At 43.2% G+C, this 20586-nt stretch overlaps 1 protein-coding gene across 1 annotated transcript in view; it reads left to right on the top strand.

Moving 5' to 3' along the window:
- Positions 1-20586, top strand: part of Psmb7 (proteasome subunit beta 7) — a 55331-nt gene that overhangs the window by 30949 nt on the left and 3796 nt on the right. The gene's annotated exons all lie outside the window — the stretch shown is intronic.

Genomic DNA, 20586 nt, shown 5'->3' on the forward strand with positions numbered 1-20586 from the left:
ATCAAAAACCACCTGGGAAATAGAGGGGACTTTCTCTTTTTTGCCACGTGGAAAGTAATGAACCTGTTTTTGAGATAACAGGAAGACAGCTGGGGTGCTTCAACAATGTGTAGCATTGAGGCTGAGTCAGCAAAGCAGGTGTCCCATGAAGTACACAAGTGAAGGAAGTTGGGACGGGGTAAATGCTCATTGGGAAGAACAGGCCAGAAAAGCTGCCCAGTGTGGCCCAGTTGGGATTCTTAAGATGGGCCTGAGGTGCACCTCTGCTGCGTTGACCGAGCCAGCAGCTTGCCATAAGTGAAAGCACTGGGTTCAATTTCTGATGGATTGCTGTCGAATTAGTGAATTTAAGGCACTGTGAGAAATTCTCACCCCATTGTGGTCCAAATACTACCTCAGGTGATCCTATAATTTTCTCTTTTCTTGTTTTTTTTCTCTTGCTATTAGTTTGCCCTGGAAGTTGGAGAACAGAGACTGTGCTTATCCATTGTTTCCTTCCACCTAGCCCAGAAAGTGATACCTAGAAGGAATTCAGCCAGTATTTGTTAATGAGTGTATAGTATTTTTTAGTTCTCTAATCAGCCGTCCTTAAAACAGTTTAGTAACTTCACTTTAGACTGCTGTGATAGCAGTGAAAGCATAAAAACTTGTATTTCTTACTGGTGATAGGTTTCATGTTGTACTTTTGTAAGCATACATCTTTATCCAGATATTATGCCACTGTATTAGAATTGTGGATTTTGAATGTGTGGGTTGACCTGATGCAAAAGGTCAGTTATTTGAGCGTTTTTTGTGTGTGTATGATGATGAATTGCATAAAGTCATTGCTCCAGATTTTTCTCCTTCCATTGTTAAGGCTGATAAAAGAATTAAGTTCTTGATACTGGTTGTTACCCACAGGCTAACTGGACGGGGACACTGGCAGTAACCATAGAGTGGGCTTTTTGGTCCACTTTCCAGCTAAGTATAAGGTATTTGACCATTGTCCCTAGAAATATGGTGGTAGTGGTAGAGGTTTGTGTCTTTAAAATTAACTGAAATAAAAGCACAGATTTTATTTTAGGTGGGGGAGGAAATTAAGGAAATGAATCAGATAACTTAGTTTTCCTTCCATTTTCTTTCTTTGTAAGGGGGAATGTTCATTTGGCCTGGTGAGAAATTTAAACTCTTGAAGACTACAATTCATTAAAATGGGTAGAAGATTAATATTTAGTCTGTCAAGATCAATACCGTTCCCTCTTTGCACTAATTGTCAGAATACCGTGCAAGGGCTGCCGAAGGGTAGTGGTGTGCGGCAGGACCCTCACATCACAGGGAGATGATTCAAAGGCAAACTGTCCTGCACCCTCTGGTATCGACTTGCAAATTAGCATCTGGAATCTAATTAAACAAGCTTAATGAAAGTAGCAGCTGAATGCTGCTGGAAAAGACAATCAGCTTTTTTCCCCCTCTCTGATACATATTCTGTACTATTGAAGTTGGTCACCAAACACATCATGTGAGCGCAGTTAAAAAAAATTAGCATTTATTTGAAGACTAGAAACTGTTTTTCATTCTGTTATGCATTTGGCACGCTCTGGCGTCCCATGAGAGCCATGCCACGGCAGATAGTGCACAATATTTATAAATCCATGACAGGCAATAATAGCAACTTGAAAAATTCTTTTGCTAGAATCTCAAGTTGAGAGCTGCCAAAAGCTGAGAGGATCAGATCTGCAGTGGCAGCTGCTGTGCCCTACAGTTAGAATTCTAGACTTTGAAGATGCTCAACTTAAAGAAATGAAGACTGCAGGCTTAGCCAATTTTTGCAGGTTTCTAGAGCTCTGGCTCTCTGCCGTTTGAAGATGACTTGCTGAAGCTTCTACCACTGCCTGAGGCGTGCTAACACCAGCAGGGTCTTTTTTCCCAGTCTTGGTGTGTCTTCAGTTTCAAGTAGCACATGCTTAGTCAGTGCCAACTGTGATGGGCCTTTCTCTGGTTCTGGTGCTCAGGGATGAGCTCTTACCCTGTACCCTTCAGAGAGGAGCTACAAAGATAGATGGTGACGTATACAAGTGCTCCTTCAGCCGACTGATTTATGGAGTCATATTTTATCAGTCGGCCAGTGCTGGCCTCCAGAGAAGCCCGTGTAGATTGCTAAGGATGTGAGCAGCTATCGCCCTACAGGCTTGTAGTTACCTCACAAACTCGATGCCAAACACCTAGCTACTGAAGAAACAATTAAGCTGTCATTGTTGGCAGCTATAGATCCACTTTAAATAATGAAAGACTTGATACTGCTATGGTGTTCTGACAGTAAACTTTAGAAGTAACTTTTAAATCTAGTAAGAGAAAATTGTGCCAGAATTGCAGATTCATTTGTGCTTTGCAGATAGACAGTAATATGAGAGATCTGAATTATTTTGATTAAAAAAAAGTTTGTTCACTTTGACACAGGATGGTCTCAGAGGGAAAACAGAGCATGAGTTTGGTATGGTCAGATGGAGACAGCACATGTAGGGCATAGGTGCTGGAGGACCGGGCCGCCAGTCTGTGTGTAGTGAACTCACAGTGTGACTCTGGGCAGATTGGGCGTCCTTGTCTTTGAGGTGGGGATTCAGAGCCCTGGCTTCCTGCAGATTGCTTTAGGATTAGATGCGGGTGGTAAAACACCTTGGATGGTGGCGCACGCAAAATTGGCTCTAAAATATGGGAGCCGCTTTTACTTTCTAGTTATTAAATAGTAGGGTACAGACGTCACATAGCAGCGACTAATGTGATTATTCATGCTGGCATCAGGTGTGGTGCTTTATAGCATAGATAGATAGGAACCTTCTTTCCCTCCTGAAAGCTTAATGTTGAAGGCAGACCCATGCAGTGGACGTGATGCCGGTAGACAAAGCCCGTTTAACACATAATGCAGGCCTTGAAAGTATTTGCCTTTTTACCGGGGTTGTGGGGGTTTGAAAGCACTGTGATCATGGTAGCTGATGTCTGCTTCTGCCAGACTCTGTTTAACAGCTTTTTCTGCATTATCTTCTTTACTCTTCAACAATCCTGTGAGGTCATTACGTCATTATCTCATTTTGTGGAAAGAAAAACTGGGGTGTAGTGAAATCATGTAGTGTGCTTTAGGTCCCACAGCTGGTCAGTGATAGAGTCACGACTTGTGCCCTGGTCAGCTTGACTTGGGAGTTCCCTGATAAAATCACCACCTGTGCTACTCTCCCTCTTTGCTAGGCCCATCATTCTTTGACAACAGAGTGGGCGGACATCTTACTCTGGTTCAGTAGTGGTGTGGGCTGTTGGGACCCTTCCTTTTCTTTGGAGAGGTCTTGTGGAGGCGGCACAAAGCCAGATAAGTGTCAGAGGGTGCGCAAACTTACCTCTTTGGTGAGTTTTGATCGAAGGACCCAGAAACAGGAAGATGCGAGGAAGAGAGCAAGAGAGAGAGAGCAAGGGAGAGAGAGATGGAGCTGGAGAGAGATTGGCAAACATAAGTCGGTTATTTGGCTGTGGAAGAGCGTTTTTTCTTCTTGAACTTTAATGTCTTTTTTTATCCTTTAACTGTCCTCTACCTCACATAGAGGGTGCATGTCCCCACAGAAGTTTCCAAATACTGTTTACAAGAGAGCTGTTTTTCTCTATGTAGCTGAGGTACAGATGGCATAGCCCTTCTCAGATTTAGTAATGAGACCAAGAGGTCTTTAAATACTGGTGAATGGCATTTGTCTGTTTGAGGCAAATCATGAATAACTTGAACAAAAATAAAAAATAAGCAAGGCTATCATATTTGAATAATGAGGTGCTCTTTTTTCCCCCAACTGCCAAAACTTTTTAATCTTCGTCAACAATTGTTCTGTCCTCCGTCTTATTTAGATTGCATCTGTGGACTTGGAGCTCAGGAGCCCTGACAAGCAGCATATGAATTCTGTATTCATTAGTGATCTTGATCCAAATGCCTCTGTCCCTGCCATGGGGGCTCAGGTGTGGAAGCTGCTGGCTAATCCCACCAGCTGACATTCAGAGGTTTAATGACTCCATGGGAAGGTGACCACTCGCTGGGAGGTTTGCTGGCGGAACCCACGCAGCAGACAATGGAGATCAAGGAAGGCTATCAGTGTTTAGCCAAAGCACCTTCCTGTGCAACTTGAACCCTGTTGGCATCAAACACAGAGTTTTAAGTAAATGTTAAATTTAAAAAACTCTGACCTTTGACAGCTATTATAAATGATGATTTTTTCCTATGTCTGTTGATGGTGTTTAAGACTGTTTTTCTTACAGCACTTTAATAGGTATCAGCTTAATGAGCTGAACTTGACTTACTTTTCCAGATTTTAAGGTTATGTTTCTCTCGTGGTTACATCTGTTTATGTTGCATGTCTGGAGGAAAAAACACGGAGTTAGAACCAAAACTCTTTTGTATTGAATGCTTTCAAGGACTTATGCTGACATTTTTGTTGACTGTAATCTGTATCACTGACCAGCTGTGTGACCTCAGGCAAGTTATATGACTTCCCTACACTCCAGTTTTCTTATCTCCAAAATAAAATAACGGAAATGTTGGTGCCTTATTATTTAATAACAGCTTGATGTATAAGTCACACTGATACAGTTCACCTATTTTAAGTGGATAATTCAATGATTTTTAATACTCACAAAGTTGTATGACTGCTACCACAATTAATTTTAGGATGTTTTTATCATCTCTTAAAAAAACCAAAAAGCAAAAAATCAGCCTATTAGCAGTCAGCCCGTATCTCTCTAACTTGCCTACCCTTAGGTAATAACCAGTCTGGTTTTTTTCTCTATAGACTTGCCTGTTCCGGCCATTTTATGTAAATGTCATCATACATGCAATGACTTCTATCTTTTGTGACAGACTGCTTTCAGTTATATTTTCTTAATGTTTCCTTCAAGCTGTGGTGTGTGTCAATGCTTCATTCCTTTTATATGGTTGAATAGTGTTTTATTGTGTGGACGTGGCCACATTTTATGTCTCCATCCCTTAGTTGATGGACATTTAGATTGTTCTACTTTTAGCTGTATTCATTAGATTTCTGTGAACATTTATGTACCAGTTTTTGTGTTGGACATAGGTTATGAATTCTCTTGGGTGTGTACGTAGTGTGGGATTGCTGGGTCATATGGTAACTCTGGGTTTAACCTTTTGTGGAACTCAGGTCTTTCCCCAGTGTCTAGTCCACTACTGGTGCATGGAGGTTCTAATTTCTGCACATCTTCACCAGGATTTATCATCTTCTTGGTAGCGTTTATCCTGGCGGGTGTGAACTGGTGTCTCATTGTGGTTGTGGTGGGTCTCTTACTGATTAAGAAGTAAAGCAGTTGTGGAAATGTTTAGATGGAACAGTTGAAACATTTGACCTGCTTTTCACACTGATTTGGGCAGTAGTTTGGTTGATTGTGCATTTGTTTAAATATTGAAAGGTTCTTTTTGGATGCTTTCTCGAGGCTGTTTCTGTCATTTGTTTTTGGTCATAATTCGTGCTTATTGGTTTTCCTTAGGACCTGAAGGATTACATGTAGTGAATTGTGTTTTTTATAGTTGGATTAAAAAGTATATCCGTTTTCCTCAATAACTTTTCTCTGGTTTATTTAACATAAAACATTAAGTTTTAGAGGTGTTAGAACTCTAAGAAACAATCCCTGGAGCCCCTGTGTGGAGTAATTTTTAGTGATAAATTTTCAGTGGCATTAACTACTTAATTTTAATAATGAATGATATTGAAATTGGCATGATTTATGGTTCAGTGGGTGATTTGGACAATTCTCTGTTAAAAGTTTCAGAATAATAGATGATAATGAGAAACACTTTTGATGGTGACACCTCCCACCAGCTATCTTTAGCTGTTGCTCTATCAAAAAGTGAGTTTTTCCTCCTGAATTGGAGTCCCTTTCAGTGAACTTTGGAGAGGCAGAAATGGGTTTCATGAGTTGAAGTTACTGGTCTTTGGCCTGATGATTCAAGAGTAGGACTTTGTTCCTACTCTACAGCATTTAGATTTCAGAAGTAATTCCTTCTCTCCTTTTGATTGCTGAGGTTTGTTAGCCTTCCTTGACTTTGAAGTGACCACTTAAATCTTCACACTGTACCTCTGCCCAAGTCTGTCTTCCTTGTCTCTGTACCTCTGTAGCCTCAGTTATAGTGATGGCTGATTTCATTTGCACCCTTGCTGTTATATTCTGCCTTTGACAGAAATTGAAATTGAAAGTGACATATTTTGGGGAAGGGGTGAAACAGATTTTAGGAAGTATGTCTTAATCTACCTATTTAGTTTCAGGAGTAAAGGGGAGTTGGCTGGAAGAGAAGAAGAAGGAAGGTTTAGCTCACTGAAGTCTTCATGGAATGGGAATAGATTTCTCTTGGGCCAGGGCTCTCATTTAAGAACTATCAAATCTTGGGAAAGTGACCCTGTGTAAATTTTGACGGGATCAATTTCTGATACATTGGGGAATAATAAAAGGATATTTACAAATAATGTACTGCCAAAGTTATTTGTTGGTTTTATTTTCCCTGCCAAAAATATTTCTGTGCTAAAACTTCCATGTCTTCTACTGTGCTGTGTAAACACCGAGTTTCATATTCTCACATAACCAGTTGGTAATCCATCAGCAGATGCTTGTGGGGTGCCAGCTGAACGCAGTGCTCGAGCTGGGTGCTGCCTGTAGGGCTGATACTGGAAGAGGCCGTCCTGAATGTTGGTGGACTACACCACCATTGGCAGAGTAGATTGAAAAGAAGGGATTATTTTGCTCTGTAGTAGATAGGTAATTATTTATGATGCATTTCTTTGGAGCAGGTGTTCCATTTGAAATGTTTTTGCTTTACATATTTCCTGTAACTGTGAAATGTAGGGGAAAATATACCATATAGGAGAAATATTTCACAAAGTGTATGTTGCCTGCTGCACCTGTGGCAAAACCCCAGCAAGCTTCAGAGTGTAACTTCTTTGTGGCCAGGGACTTTTTAATCAGAAAGAGGCAAGAGGTAGATTTAGCTGAATGGAATAAATGGCTGGTGACTTCTAAGTGTACAGGTGGAATTAAATAGAGATCTCAAATTACAAATTTGAGGCACTAAAAAATGCCTCTCCCCGCCCCCCCATGCCAGCCAGACTAAGATTTGGAATATCATAACTTCCTGGGGAAAGAAATAAAAGAAGCTCTTCTATGATTCACTGATTTCACTCCATTCTAGAAATCTATTTTATGAAAATTTTGCATCGTAACCACTCACTGAACAATGGCTTTCAGGGAAAAAGGCAAAAGCCCCCATGAATTCCACTGTCAGAGTGAGGCTGTGTTACACATCTGAGAGGTCATCATCTAGGGTAGAGGCTTATAAGCTCTTGAACAATGGATTTCTACTCTTGAATATGGGTTAGAGAAATAAAAGAAATGAAATACAGAGCTGGGTGTTACTAGATGGTAGCCTAGAATCTTATAAGTTTTGGCTTGGCAGGTAATTTGGCATAAATTGTTAATGTAAATCTGAGTTAGTGGTGAAGACGTTATTTTAGTAAAAAAGATAAACTGCTGATTAATTCAGCATAGAACTCAATTACAAATTGAAAGTGTCTCTGCGGGACTCCTGGGCCCTAAAGACAGCAGATGTTGAATTGATACTCCAGCATATTTCACAGTGGTATGAAATATTAACATGGTTTATTATACTTGTGTGGTGTGCGATATCGGGAAGGGGGAGGTGGTGAGCATGTGGGTGTGCAAGGCAGCCTGACATTACACATTCGCTAATACACACTGATGTGTGATTAGGAATTTTAGGAAAGTTTCTCCTTTTTTAAAAAATAAAATGGCTCTGTGGAAAAATTAAGTTTAAAATAACATGTAGGGCTAAACGTTTCAATGTAGTGCCTGTGTGGGTTTACATCATATATGCAGGTTAATTTTTAAAAAGGTAAGCTTGGTGACACAGCCCTGTAGGTGAGTGGGACCACAGCCCAGGAGAGAAGGGGCTCTGGAGGGCTTGAACTGTGTCTCACTGGGTCCTTTGTTAGCTTTCAGGAGCTATAAAGTTTTACATTGATGCTGTACTGTTTTTACTTTCTGATCTAAAACATATGGTGATTTTTTAAATGCCCCTGTATTTTACACAGGCGGAGAAGTTTCATTTCTAGCCAAAAAAGGAAAAAAAAAAACAAAAAAAACCTCACAGTTTTCATATATCTGTATCAACTCAAGGGGGGAAAAGTCAGCAAATTTCATGTATCAGAAAATCTGAATAAACAACTGCCAATATTTGAAGGGATTGGCAATTCTGAAGAGGGATGAGACTAAAGTTGGCTTAGGCAAGATATTTCAAAGCCATTACTACTCTGATGACAGGTTTTTTTTTTGTTTATGATAGCCTATATCAAATGCAGGTTTGCTAGCTGAAGTAAAAACAGTTCCAAAAATAGCCAGATGATTATGGTAAGGAGGACTGTATGCTGGATACCTTCTGCTGTCGTGACGGCTTGGGAAAAAGGTGCCCCTTCTCAGAACCCCTTAGGTACCTCGGACTCGGCAAAGGCAGGGAGCAGCGGGTGCAAGTCCTTGGTAGTGAAACTTGGTGGTTTCCTCTGCAGCACCAGAGGAGCATCTGGCTGGCCACAGGGGTCGCCAGTGAGGCTGCTGGGCTCCTGGCAGGTGGTCCTTCCGGAGATGTAGAGGGCGATGCGTGCCCTTCTCTGCGCTTTGTTGGTCAAGCTCTCTGCCTGCGTAGGAGAGGAGAGCCCTTTCTTAATGATACCTACCTTTTGGTAGAGTGGACAGGCCCTCAAACAGCTATGGAAATTACGACATGACGGGTATGAGAACATTGTGTATATAGGGGCATTCATTAGACGTGAGGTGCAAGAGGAACCAGTGGACTTGGGAAGATCTTAGGATGGCACCAAATAGCCTGTGGGTCCTCGCTTGTGCTTTTTGTATTGAGGTATGAGGAAGCGTGGGACAGGGCACTTGAAGAGGCATACTGACCATTCTGGATGAGGAATGTCACTCACAAAAGCATGTGAGTCCTGCTGAAACTCTTGAGTTGTGTAACCCTGTACGTTTGGACAGCCAGACATATTTGGAAATAGGAAAACAAAACTATAGATGGTGCCTCAAGTTGTCTGGTTGGTCATTTCTCCAGCAGTGTGGCCTTTTAATTAGCATCCACTCTTCTGCATGAGATAGGACTAGAGCTTAGCAGCCCTGTCCCGTCGTGTGAATATTTAGTTTAGAAAGCTGCCACGTTCCATTAGAGGTGGTTGTGTTTTGGCAGTGGGTGCAGGAGCGGTGTAGACTTTACAGATATCCTTTGAGATTTATGTTGCAATGTAATTGGGAGATGCTGGTACTTAGTGTGTTGAGCATGGTGGAATGTGAGATTACCTGTTGTAATGAGACCCCAACAGCATACCTCAGGAAGGTAGTTAAAGTTTTAACCTTAACAGATAATGTTACTTGGTGGGTTTCTGTAAGGTAATTTATACCACTTTCCCCTAACCCTGAAATTGTGCAGAAACAACAACAAAACAATGGTAGGAAGTTGTTGCAAAGCAGGTATTTTTAAATTCCACCTAATAATAATACAAATTTTTGAAAATATTTGCAGGGAGCCTTGTAACTGTAGAATGGAGTTGCACTCATAGTCATTGTCACCCTGTCTTGCTGTTGGAAGATAATTTCTGTAAAATTGGAACTGCTGTGATAACAGAAAATTAAAAAGATACAAGCACCTATAAACTTTGATTCCTTGACAAATACATTGGCTTTTAACTCAAAGGAGTGAAGTTGGGATGAAAGAACAATAAAAATGGGCACAATGGAAAGTGTATGTGTGGGCTTTTAAGAGGTCTGTGTTTGACGATTGATTTTTGCTCTTGTGTAACCCCCGTGTAGCCCCAGATAATAAAATAGAAAATTCAGTCAAAAGATTGCTGTCTCATCCTGTGATTATTTCTTGCCCTGGAACTGCTTTTTTCTTGATTTTAGTTAAGATTTGCAATCTGTAAGTGGCCTGATGGGAAAATTAAGATAAATAGTATCTTTTTCATTGACATATGGGGTGGCCAACCATTTGACTCATTCTGTATGCAGAGAGGTTTCCTTTCTGTCTTTTGAGAAATGCGAACATTTGAAGGTGGTACCAATGAGGTGACTTTTATAGGCTTTCCTTTGAGGATTCCATGAGCAGAGATTCTCTGTAGAGAAATCAAGACTTTCCCAGTTATACCATATGCACCCAGCCAGATGAACAGTGGGACGTTAGAGCAGCATTAAGCCATGTGTTTGCAACTGTGAAGTAGTTTAAAGGTGAAATGCTTTAAAAAGAAGACCTGTGAGTGAGCGATCAATTATGTCTAAGTACTGGGAAAGCATCAGTATTTTGGGAAACTGACTGGAGGTTACATTTTTTGGGAGGGCCGGAGAAGCAAAGCGTAGACCTTGGCGTCAGACCACATTGTTGCACCAAGGTCTTCAGTTGTTGGCTGTGCATCTTCATGGCCCCTGCTCTGTGCCTTGGTGTCTGGTGAAGGTGTGAGGATAGTACTGCACCATTTTAAAGTATTGGTTTGAAGAGTGAATGGAGAAATAATGTACTTGGCACAGAGCCTGTGTGTAGTGGACATAAGTTCTCTTACCGTCCATTTAGAATTTAATTTCTAGTGAAGTAGAATAAATGGAAATGTGCTACGTAGCACACTTGTTGGTGATAATGATAGGTTTTATGGCATTTTGTTGAATTTCACTTGGAGGATAACGATGACTTTCATAATTTGCTTTGAACTGAGAATTGAAAAACAAAGTACTGAGTTAATATCAGTTGCTTGTCACATTAGTAGTTCTGGAAGATGGAGGCTTCCACTTTTTAACTTTGTCTGTGAACATTAGAGGAGGGAATAGAATTGGGTGAGATGAACGTTGTCATGGATTTCCTATATACCAGGTGCTGCGCTAGGAGTTTCTTCTGTGCCTCAGTGAGTATTTTGTTTATTTAGCATCTACTGGAGATGCTAATTAAAAGGCTTGATGCTGTGTGGTTTTAGGACTTTCTTGGAGGTGAGGAAATTGGAACCTAAAATTGTTGAGTGACTCTGGCACTGAAGTCAAACAGCTAGTAATTAGCAAGCCTGGATTCGTACCTGGATGTTTATTCATTTGAATTCTTCGTACCGCCCCCCATCAGTGTACAGCAGTAAATATATATATTTTTTAGCTCCAGAACCAGAAGTTTCTGGTGTCCTTTCATAAGTGCATCCCTTCACGTACTTTTCCCCCAAGTCATTGGGAATTATCTGAAGACTGGGAGCCCAGGGCCCAGGAAAAGGTGATCAGCCAAGTGATCTTCATGGAGAGGGGTCTGAGTTTGTCTCCTCATAGCTGTACCTTTTACCCCTGCCTATACTGAGCTCATCAATCTGCTGCCTCATAACTTGACCTTAAACGGCCAGCCCCTCACAGTCATGATCCTTCCTTAGTGTCTTTCTGTAATCTTTTAAAAATATTCTATTTATTTTTAATTTTATGGTCTCAAAATTTTGAGACAGGCTCTTGCTTAGTTGCCCAAGCTGGGCTCAAACTCGTGATCGTCGTGTCTCAGCCTCCCAGAGTGCTGTGATTATAGGAGTGTACCACCACACCTGGCAACATCTCTGTCCCCGCAGTTCACCAGTCCCTTACGCTCTTTCTGCTGTACTCCACAGGCCAAGCAGGTGTATATGAGAGTCCTTCACTGATGAAATGGCATTTACAAGTTATTCCAGCTCAAGTGTCCCCACCCGCATAACCTCAGTAGAGCATCTGTGGCTTTAATTTGTCTTGTCTTAATTTGTCTTGCCCCTTTTAAGTGACACCTTTTAGGGCTTTTCTTGCAAAAACTCACTGATGTCTAGAAAATTTATTAAGTTAATTATTGTCTTCCTGCTAACCTGCCAAAAAAAATTTGTGTCCAACATCATTTGTTCAGAGGAGTGGTCAGTGCCCATGGTCAGTGTTAAAAGAGTCCAGGTGGCGCCCTCTCCTTCCGCTCTGCTGTACTCCTGTCTGACACAGCTTCCCCATCACTCATGGGAATTCTATTCACTTTTTCCCCATGTCCTGCCTTTCACATTTCTTTGCCTAATGCTTCTGGTTGGAATTTTTTTTTTTGTCTGTTTGAGACAGGGTCTTAACTGTGCGGTTCAGGCTGGTCTTGAACTCACTTTGTAGCCCAAGCTGGCCTTGAACTTGCAGTGATCCTTCTGCCTCAGCCTCCTGAATGCTGGTATTACAGGAGTGCGCCATCACACCTGGCTTTTGGTTGGAATTTTTGAAAGCGCAAATCTAGCTATATCATTCCTTAGTTTAAAATTCTCCTGCCTTCCCCAGACTGGCGCTCTCTGTGGTTTGTGAGGTTCTCTTGAGATTCAGCCCCACCGAACCACCTACCTGACTGTACCTTCCCCTCCTGTTTTCATGACGTTCTTCCTACCTGACACCTCTGCCCTTTGCTTTGGTGGCCCTTCATCCTGTGTGCAGACTCTTTCCTCAGTCCTCATCTCCTCTGCCCCAAGAAACCTCTGAACACCGTAGCTCTTTCTGCAATAGCTCTCTGTCTCTTGGGAGCTCTTCTCCTTATCTCATATTAAGATTATCTGTTTGCTTCCCCTTTGGGGCAGTCCACAGCTGGACAGGCTATGTGCTTGGATCTTTTCCCTGGTATGCAGAGCCACCTCTGGAGAGGTGGCTTGGGTCTGCGCATAGTCTGAGCCGAGCCAACCTGCACATTTTTGTCAGGGTGTTTGCATCATTTGAGATTCACTTCATTTGTGGCCTTCTTGAAACCTCTTACTGGGAGGGTGTCCCGTACTTCCTCAGTTTTGCCCCTGCCCTTCCTAGTCCTTGTGAGGCTGCAGCAGCAGGACCACATAGAGGATAGTCCCCACACCGGCCTCCCACATGCATCTGCGCCAGGCAGTTATGCTGGCCTCCAGACGGAGGCGCTGTGGGAGTATGGCTGTTCTACTGGTTCCAGCCCTGGCCTCAGTCTCTGCCTCAGACAGGACCGAATTTCTGTCATTACTCCCTCTGTATCCTGAGCCATCCCAGTGCTGGGTTCTTTTCATTTTTGTTGTGACCCATGGAATAGATTTCACTGCATTTCCCCCATTTTCGGGCGACGACATCTAGAAATGTATTGCCACAGTTGTCCTTGGCCGCGCTGTTTTAAGAGAGAGGTATTGTTATTAAGATCTGTTTTTTTAAAAAAAGATCTGTTAGTACCTGAATCTCCCTAGTTTTCGTTTTCAGGATTATTAAGCATATTTCTCACTTTATTTAAACCCAGTCTGTTTTTTTTCTTCTCTCTGGTTACATTTGCCTTAATGCAGCCTTGGAAATATATATTTGTATACACATATGCTGTGAACACTGATTTCTTCTCCTTGTGGAAAGCAATATGTTCTCATCTCTTTTGGTCCTTTTCCCTTTGGAAGCTTAGGTATTTTTCCTTCATTCACTATCACAGATTCCAGCAAAACCACTTGCCCGCCACCAGTTTTCCTAACTGGTGGGTTAGGGAAACAGGCTTGGTGATGCCAGGCACTAACTTGGCACAGATCCCTAACTCTCCCTCCCACTTACACACAGCTCTGTGCCTTTGGGGATGAGCCAGTTTTTCGGAGAGCCTCAGTTTCCTTACCTGTACAAGCAGATGGGAGTTCTGTAGGGGATGGAGGCACATGGCTCAGGCCTGGGGTTCGTTCTCTGACACCCTTGCCTTTCTCCTTCCACCCTAGAACATGCTAACAAGTTTCTTGGTAAAGTCTGTGTGGCGGGGACACTCCTGTCCCTTTATTCCTTCCCTGCCATTGAACAGAAGCACTGATCCATTTTCTTGAGGGACAGCCTGTAGTCAAAGAACAGAAGTGCTCAGCAGTGGCCCAGTGCCCAGGGCTGTCCTTTCTCTCGCTGCCTGTCTGGCCCATTGCATCACTTCTGTGAGCCTCTCCATCTCCTTTCCTGGTCCTGTGTTTTGGTTAGGCGTTCATGCCCTTTGGTGATCTGGGGCAGGCCCAGTAGCAGTGACCTTCCCATCCCTGCTTAGATCCCCTAAATCACTCCTATACCCACAGTCTCCCCTCCCTCCCGCCCTTCCTTGTATCCCCAGACCTGGCATGTGCATGTGCACGCAGCACCCACCCCCAGCAGTGGAGGAAGCAGTAGGAGTAGGAAGCATCACCTCCATCTCAGAGGCTCAGTCACTGAGCACCCTGCACATTCAGCCTAGGCAGCCGCGTTGACCTAAACAGCTCACACCAGACCCAGAACCCTTTGCTTTTGTCACACAGCCTCGTCTGAAAACAAGTTAGCTTTTTCTACTGTAAAAGATGTGGTCACACATGGGACGCATAGGTTTATGTGGGGAACCTCCTGCTTGGGGAGGGGGCCAGTTTTAAACACTTTTTTGAGCTGTTTAAATCTTATTCAACCACCAGCTGTTAATGACTCCTTCAGGCTGCATCAGTGGCATAGTCGGTTGGTTAGTCAGAACCTCAACAGGTCAACAAGCCACACTACAAGACGTCGTGTCATAAACCCCTGCTTTCCCACGGTTAGCTGGCTTCGAGTGGTCCCCAGTTGGGTGCTGGTGTTATTTTGGGATTACACCATTTGGCCTTGGTCTGCCTTATAATTTCATCCTTGAGCTGGTCAAAGCAGTGCGTGCATGTGAAATTAAGGCTTGATCTTTCATTTGTTGATGGATAGGCCATGTACTGTGTTAGTTGCCCAGGATGGAGAAAGTGTGCAGTCCACTCTGAGATGCAGAAGTTTGGTCCTCTGTGTTTACAGTCCAAACTTGCATCTCACCCAGATTTTTGTCTGTTCTACTGCAAATGATGAGAACAACAGAATTTTTTTTGTTGTTTTGCTTTTGCAGTGCTAGGGATTGAACCCAGGGCCTTGTGCATGCTACACAAGCACTCTGACACCGAGGCCCAAACCCAAGCCCAGAACAATAGTGTCTTACTGTTTCAAATCAAAGAAATGAGAGTTAAAGATTTTCCAAGATTAATTTTCACTACCTCAATTCTTTAACTAGTTTCGGATTGACAAAAACATAATAAATTTATCATAGACAATGTGATACTTTGAAATATGTGTATGTTATGGAGTGGCTAAATCAAGCTAATCAGCATATGCATTACCTCACACACTTGCTTTATGTTTGTGTGTGGTTGAGAACACTGAGAATCTGCTCTTAGCAGCTTTCAAGAAGACATTGTCACCATGTCCTGTACAGATCTCTGCAGCTTACTCCTCCTAAGGGAAACTTTGTGGTCGTTGACCGTCACCTTCCCAGACCTCCCTGCTTGAGCTTAGTTGAACCATAGTTGTTAATAAAGGAGCAGATTGTTACGAACTAAGTGGAATGAAATGTGGATTTAGTAGCAATGGAAGAGTGGGTGAAAGCTGTGTGGGAGTTCTGCTGGGGTGCCATCCACATTCTTGTTCCTCTGAGTGAACAAAAGTAGGAGAGGAACCGTCCCTGGACTCCTGGCGTAGAGATGGGACGGAAGGCAAGGAACACGTCTGTGATGCTCTGAAAAACAAGGCAAAGCAAACAATGACAGGCTAAGGTAGAACCACAGGAGCTCCTTACGTCTAAAGGCTGAATATTTCTTCCTTTTTTACTCCTTACATAAGCTTCTTAGCTACATAAAGGGAAAATATTTTTCTTTGTTTCTTCTTAAATTCTTTTAGCCTGGTGTGGTGGCATGTGGCAGTCAGACCAGCTACTTAGAGGCTGAGGCAGGAGGATCCCAAATTTGAACCCAATCTGGGCAATGTAGTGAGACCTTGTCTCAAAATAAAATATGAAAAAGGAATGGGGATCTAGCTTGATGGTAGAGCTCTTGACTAGCTTGTAGGAGGCCCTGGGCTCATTCCCCAGTACCACAGAAAGGAAGCAAACAAACAAAATTTAAAAATTCTTAGTTGCAAAGGAATTCTTTCAGTTGGTTGGCCATATCTATGTAGTTTCACATTCCAAAGTTGCACTTAAGACAGTATGTTAGGCGTTCAGTCAAATGCATATTTAATGTTTTGCCTGTATCCAGCATAACTAAAGCACTGTCTAGTATGCATAGCCATGCAATCAAATGTGGAGGGTTTATTTAAGCTGTGTTAAGCTGCCGCTGAACTGTCCAGGGTGCCCATTGGCTGGCATACCTACGGTTCACTCCGGCGACACTCACAATCTCAGAACCACTTCAGTGAGAAGAGGGACTCAGTGGTAGCTATAGACAAGAATGTAGAAAAGTCTCTGCAGTACTCTTTTGGACCTGCACCACAGCGGATAGCAAGGTAATCTATCAGTTTGTGAGTGTCTACAAAACGCAACTCTCTAGATAACAGGTTTAAAGTAAAGATTTAATACAGTCTCCATCTCCTATGATGTTGCAGTGACAGTTTAAAACTCATTCTCTAAATCTCAGCAGACTTTATAGCTAGCAGTGGGCCAATATAAAGTTTAATAGCATTACAACACATAAATCATCTTTTAAAGATGCTACTAGTAGCTCCAATATTAAATGCAGACAATCGCCTGTGGTATAAATAATTTATCAAACACCATTTCAGATTAGCCTTCCATGCTGAGTTATTTATTTTAGCCTTTTCTGTACGATTCCTAAGGCACTTTTTGAAAGATCCATTACTGGTCAGTTTAATGAACTTGGGGGTCTGTTTTGTCCCCTCAAGCACTCGGGTACAGCTGTGGTGACCATTACGTGGCCGACGCGGACCTCTTTGTGCCTTTTACAAGTGCTGCCCATTTGTCATGTGGCGGTAAATGGAGCTGCACATTGGAGTCCAGGGACACATTGTGCGATGCAGTGATGGAGACAAACAGATAGCTCTATAAAGTGCTGCTTGTCACAGCTGACTTGGAGTACAGTACATCACTCTTATTGTAATCTCATTTAAGAAGCAGGGGTGGCCCGGGGGACTGATATTCCCAGTTAGTTTGGTCTTTGTAGCTATAAAGCAGGAAGTGTTCCTTTTATATTCTCTGAACTTTTAGGGAGTGTGGTTTTTGTTGGATTAATTATTACAGGAACTTCTCCGTGGCACAGGGTGAGATCTGTCAGCAGGTTTGCTTGGGCCACCTCCTGGTTTGGGCTAGGCACCGTGGTTGTTGTGTAGCAGTGAATTGTTTCCGGAGCCCTGTGACTTAATTTTATCAGTAAGTTACCAGTTACTAGCAACAGCTGTAAGCCAAACTATAGTAGGTTCTTTCTACACTTGATTTCTAATTTGTGCAGCTTTTCTGTGAGGTCGAATTTATTATTATTATATTCCAGAGCAGGAGAGTGAATTCAGAGAAGCAAAGTTACCTGCCCAAGGCCGCACAGCAGTTACTAGGAGACTGGGTCTGCAAGCCGTCTGTCTGCATCTGCCAATTGGCCTTGAAGCTAGATCCCACCACTGGCATTCAGTCACTAGGGTCATGGTGCTCTTTTGGCTGAACCTCTCAAGAGTAGAAGGAAGCTGCCCTTGTTCTGGAAGCCTTTTTCCTAGTAGCCAGCATGAGTCCTGCTGCTCTACACCCTGATTCTCCAGGTTCCCTTGGGATGAACAATGTAAATCCATGCGCAGCTGGCCGGGGGAGGCTGCTGGCCTGGCAGGGGAGAGCGTCGCACCTGGGCCTCGTCAGCTGGGGACAGGGGCTCTGTAGGGCCTTGGTTAGAACCCCTATGTCACAGCTGTCCCCAGACAGATGCTGCTCAGGACTCAAGTCACTCGGTATCTTTCAGAAAAGGGAAGTGCAGTTTCCCTAGAAACAGTGAATCCTAAAGGAAGAAACAATGTTTCCCATTTATTGTGGGCCAGAGACAGATAAAAATGTGGTGTTTCCCCCACCTCTTGCCTTTAGTTTATGGTTTTTCTTGATAGTTTTCTCAAATACTTGGTAGCACATGTTAAAGACAAAAGTTGTTTAATTGCAAAATTTCACTATAAAGAAAACACAGCCTGAATATGCCCAGGAGTGTATTTGCATATGTGTCTAGACTTCCGTGTGGGGATACTGTAGACAGAGACAGTATTCAGCTTATAAAACAGTTTGTGGAACACAGTAGGTCTCTGGAAATATTTATTGATGAGATTAACTATGTAAGTAATAGGCAGACAATAGAATGCTGGTAATTTTCCACCTTTGTGGTTTGAGAGTTTTTGGTGGTAAGGGGAGAAATACGTGAAACTTCAGGCTTTTTTATTTTTTAATGGGAATTAAACCCAGCGTCTCATGTATACAAGGCAAGCACTCTACCACTAAACTACATCCTCACTCCCTTTTACAATTTGACTTCATTTTGAGACAGGCTCTTACTAAGTTGCCCAGGCTGGCCTTGAACTTGTGATCCTCCTGCCTGTCTCCCCAGAGGTTGGGATTACAGGCCTGTGCCCCTGTGCCTGGCAAGTCCTTCAATCTCAGTATTGATCTTTGAAATTATATCAAAGGAATGTTATTCCAGCATGGTTGAGAGTAGAGAAGGCCCTTTGGGTGGTTCAGTCTGTGGGTTTTTTGGGAAACACAGTGTTCCCTACCCTGCGGTGGAAATAAGTATCAGAGGAGCTGCTGATGGGCCTAGTGAAAAATTGGCAGCTACCATCCTCCTCCTTTTAAACTTGCCTAGGTTCTGAGGATCTTTGGTGATGGAGAGACACACGGCCCTGAGTCGAGACTGGTCTCTACTGGTTCTTACTAGTGAAGAGCCCCCAGCCCAGGGAGGACTGCTTGATAGAACGATTTTACTCTGTACTGATTATTAGCCATGTGTCCAGGCTGGGGATATAGCTCAGCAGCACAAACGCCTGCCTGGCAAGCACAAGGTCCTGAGTTTGATTTCTGGTACCAAAAAAAAAAAGAAAGAAAAAAAGAAAAGGAACACCATTAGCTGTGTGACCCTGGGCAAGTCACAACTTCCTCTCAGCCATAGTGTCTGACAGTGCCAGTCTCCAAAGATGGTAGGAGCAGGAGCAAACAAGATGAAGAGTGTCAAGAGTGCCTAACTCAGTATTTGACCCCTTATAGTAGGTGCTCGATAAATGTTAAGATTCGTGCCATTTCATAACACTGTCAGTCCTGTAAACATGAGGGGGTAACTTCAGTGGGCAGAATCAGGAACTTGTAAGACTAAGGAATTATCTTCCCTAGAATTGGTGGAGGGGAAAGAAATTTAAAAGACACATTTTTAAAAACAGTTTTTAACAGTAATACTTAACAGCACACATGATAATTTTCATAATACATCAGACTATACTTGGTGCATTTCAAAATTTCCACACTTACAAGTTTTATCAGTTATGTAGTCATGTTACAGAACATTTGCAAAATAGAAGAAATCAGCTGTACTCATAACACTATCAGTCTAGTTCCTGTGTTCACAGTCAAATGGGTCAACATTAGGTATTCATCTCAAATATTAGGTGTGTATTTCTGGTTCCTTTAAATATTGCCCCTTCCCTGGCCTTCAAAGTAAAACCACTGGAGGAATACAGATCTGCAGTCCTAAGTCCTGCCCGCAGGGTATGTAATGTCCACTAGGTGCTGTTGGCTGGTTCGAGGCGGCTCACTCTAGGTACCAGCAGCAGTGGTGAGGAAGACAAAGTGAAGGAAATGTTAGGTGATAAGACTGAAGAGCAGGAACGGGAGAGATGGGGGCGGGAGCGGGCCTGGGCCAGGTGCTCTGTGTGCGTGCATGCGCTTGCATGGCTGAGGGTGGTGAGTCAGTGAAGCAAGCTGGAGTAGGTTGCCCGAGTGAATTGGTGTTGGGTTTTGCTATCTTGTGTGGTGGCAGTGGCCATTCTCCTTGGCTAAGGAGCTTTTGTTGCTACTACCTTCTGAGGCTTTTCTTTGAGGAGGGTGGTTTCTGCTTTTCTGAGACAAGACTTGTGTAGTTCAGGGTGACCTCAAATGTACGAATCTCTTGCCTCAGCCTCCCAAGTGCTGGAAGTACAGTGGGCACCATCACACTGGCTTGGGTGAGACTGTTGAGTCCCAGAAGAGAGTTCCTGGTTAGAGGACCCCGTTTGAGTATGTTTATAGAAGAGAATAACTGGCTTCCTTGGCCCCACGTACCTGTCACTCAGGAAGTGAAAAACGTGAGGAGTAGAGATAAAAATAACCCCCTAGATCTCCTTGTGGTTTGCAGAGGCCGCAGGCACTTCCCAAGGAGCTTCTTATACTTTGTGGTCTGTAGGGGGCGCTCATGTCACTGCCATCCCAGGCCGGCTAGGGCAGACAGGGGAGCAGGAGGCTGGAGTGGACTCAGGTCTTCTCGCAACTCAGAGGCGGTGAATCTGTCCTGGGAGCATCTCAGGCCCAGCTTTGGGCAGGGAATCTTTTTTGAAGTGTTGGATGAACTCCTTCCAGCCAGAGTGTGTGTAGACTCTGTCCTGGGAAGATTGGGAAGAGCTGCTGCATGGGCTGTTTTCCCTTCTTTGGGGAGGTTGGTTTGCTTCTGTCTTTACTGCCTGACGGGCTTGAACTTAGTGTGCCCCAGCCTGTGCCCAGCTGCTTGCTGTTGGATGCTGTTTTCCTGAGTGCCC

The sequence above is a fragment of the Chinchilla lanigera genome, unplaced genomic scaffold (genome assembly GCF_000276665.1).
Source record: "Chinchilla lanigera isolate Chin_1 unplaced genomic scaffold, ChiLan1.0 scaffold00018, whole genome shotgun sequence".
NCBI lineage: Eukaryota > Metazoa > Chordata > Mammalia > Rodentia > Chinchillidae > Chinchilla > Chinchilla lanigera.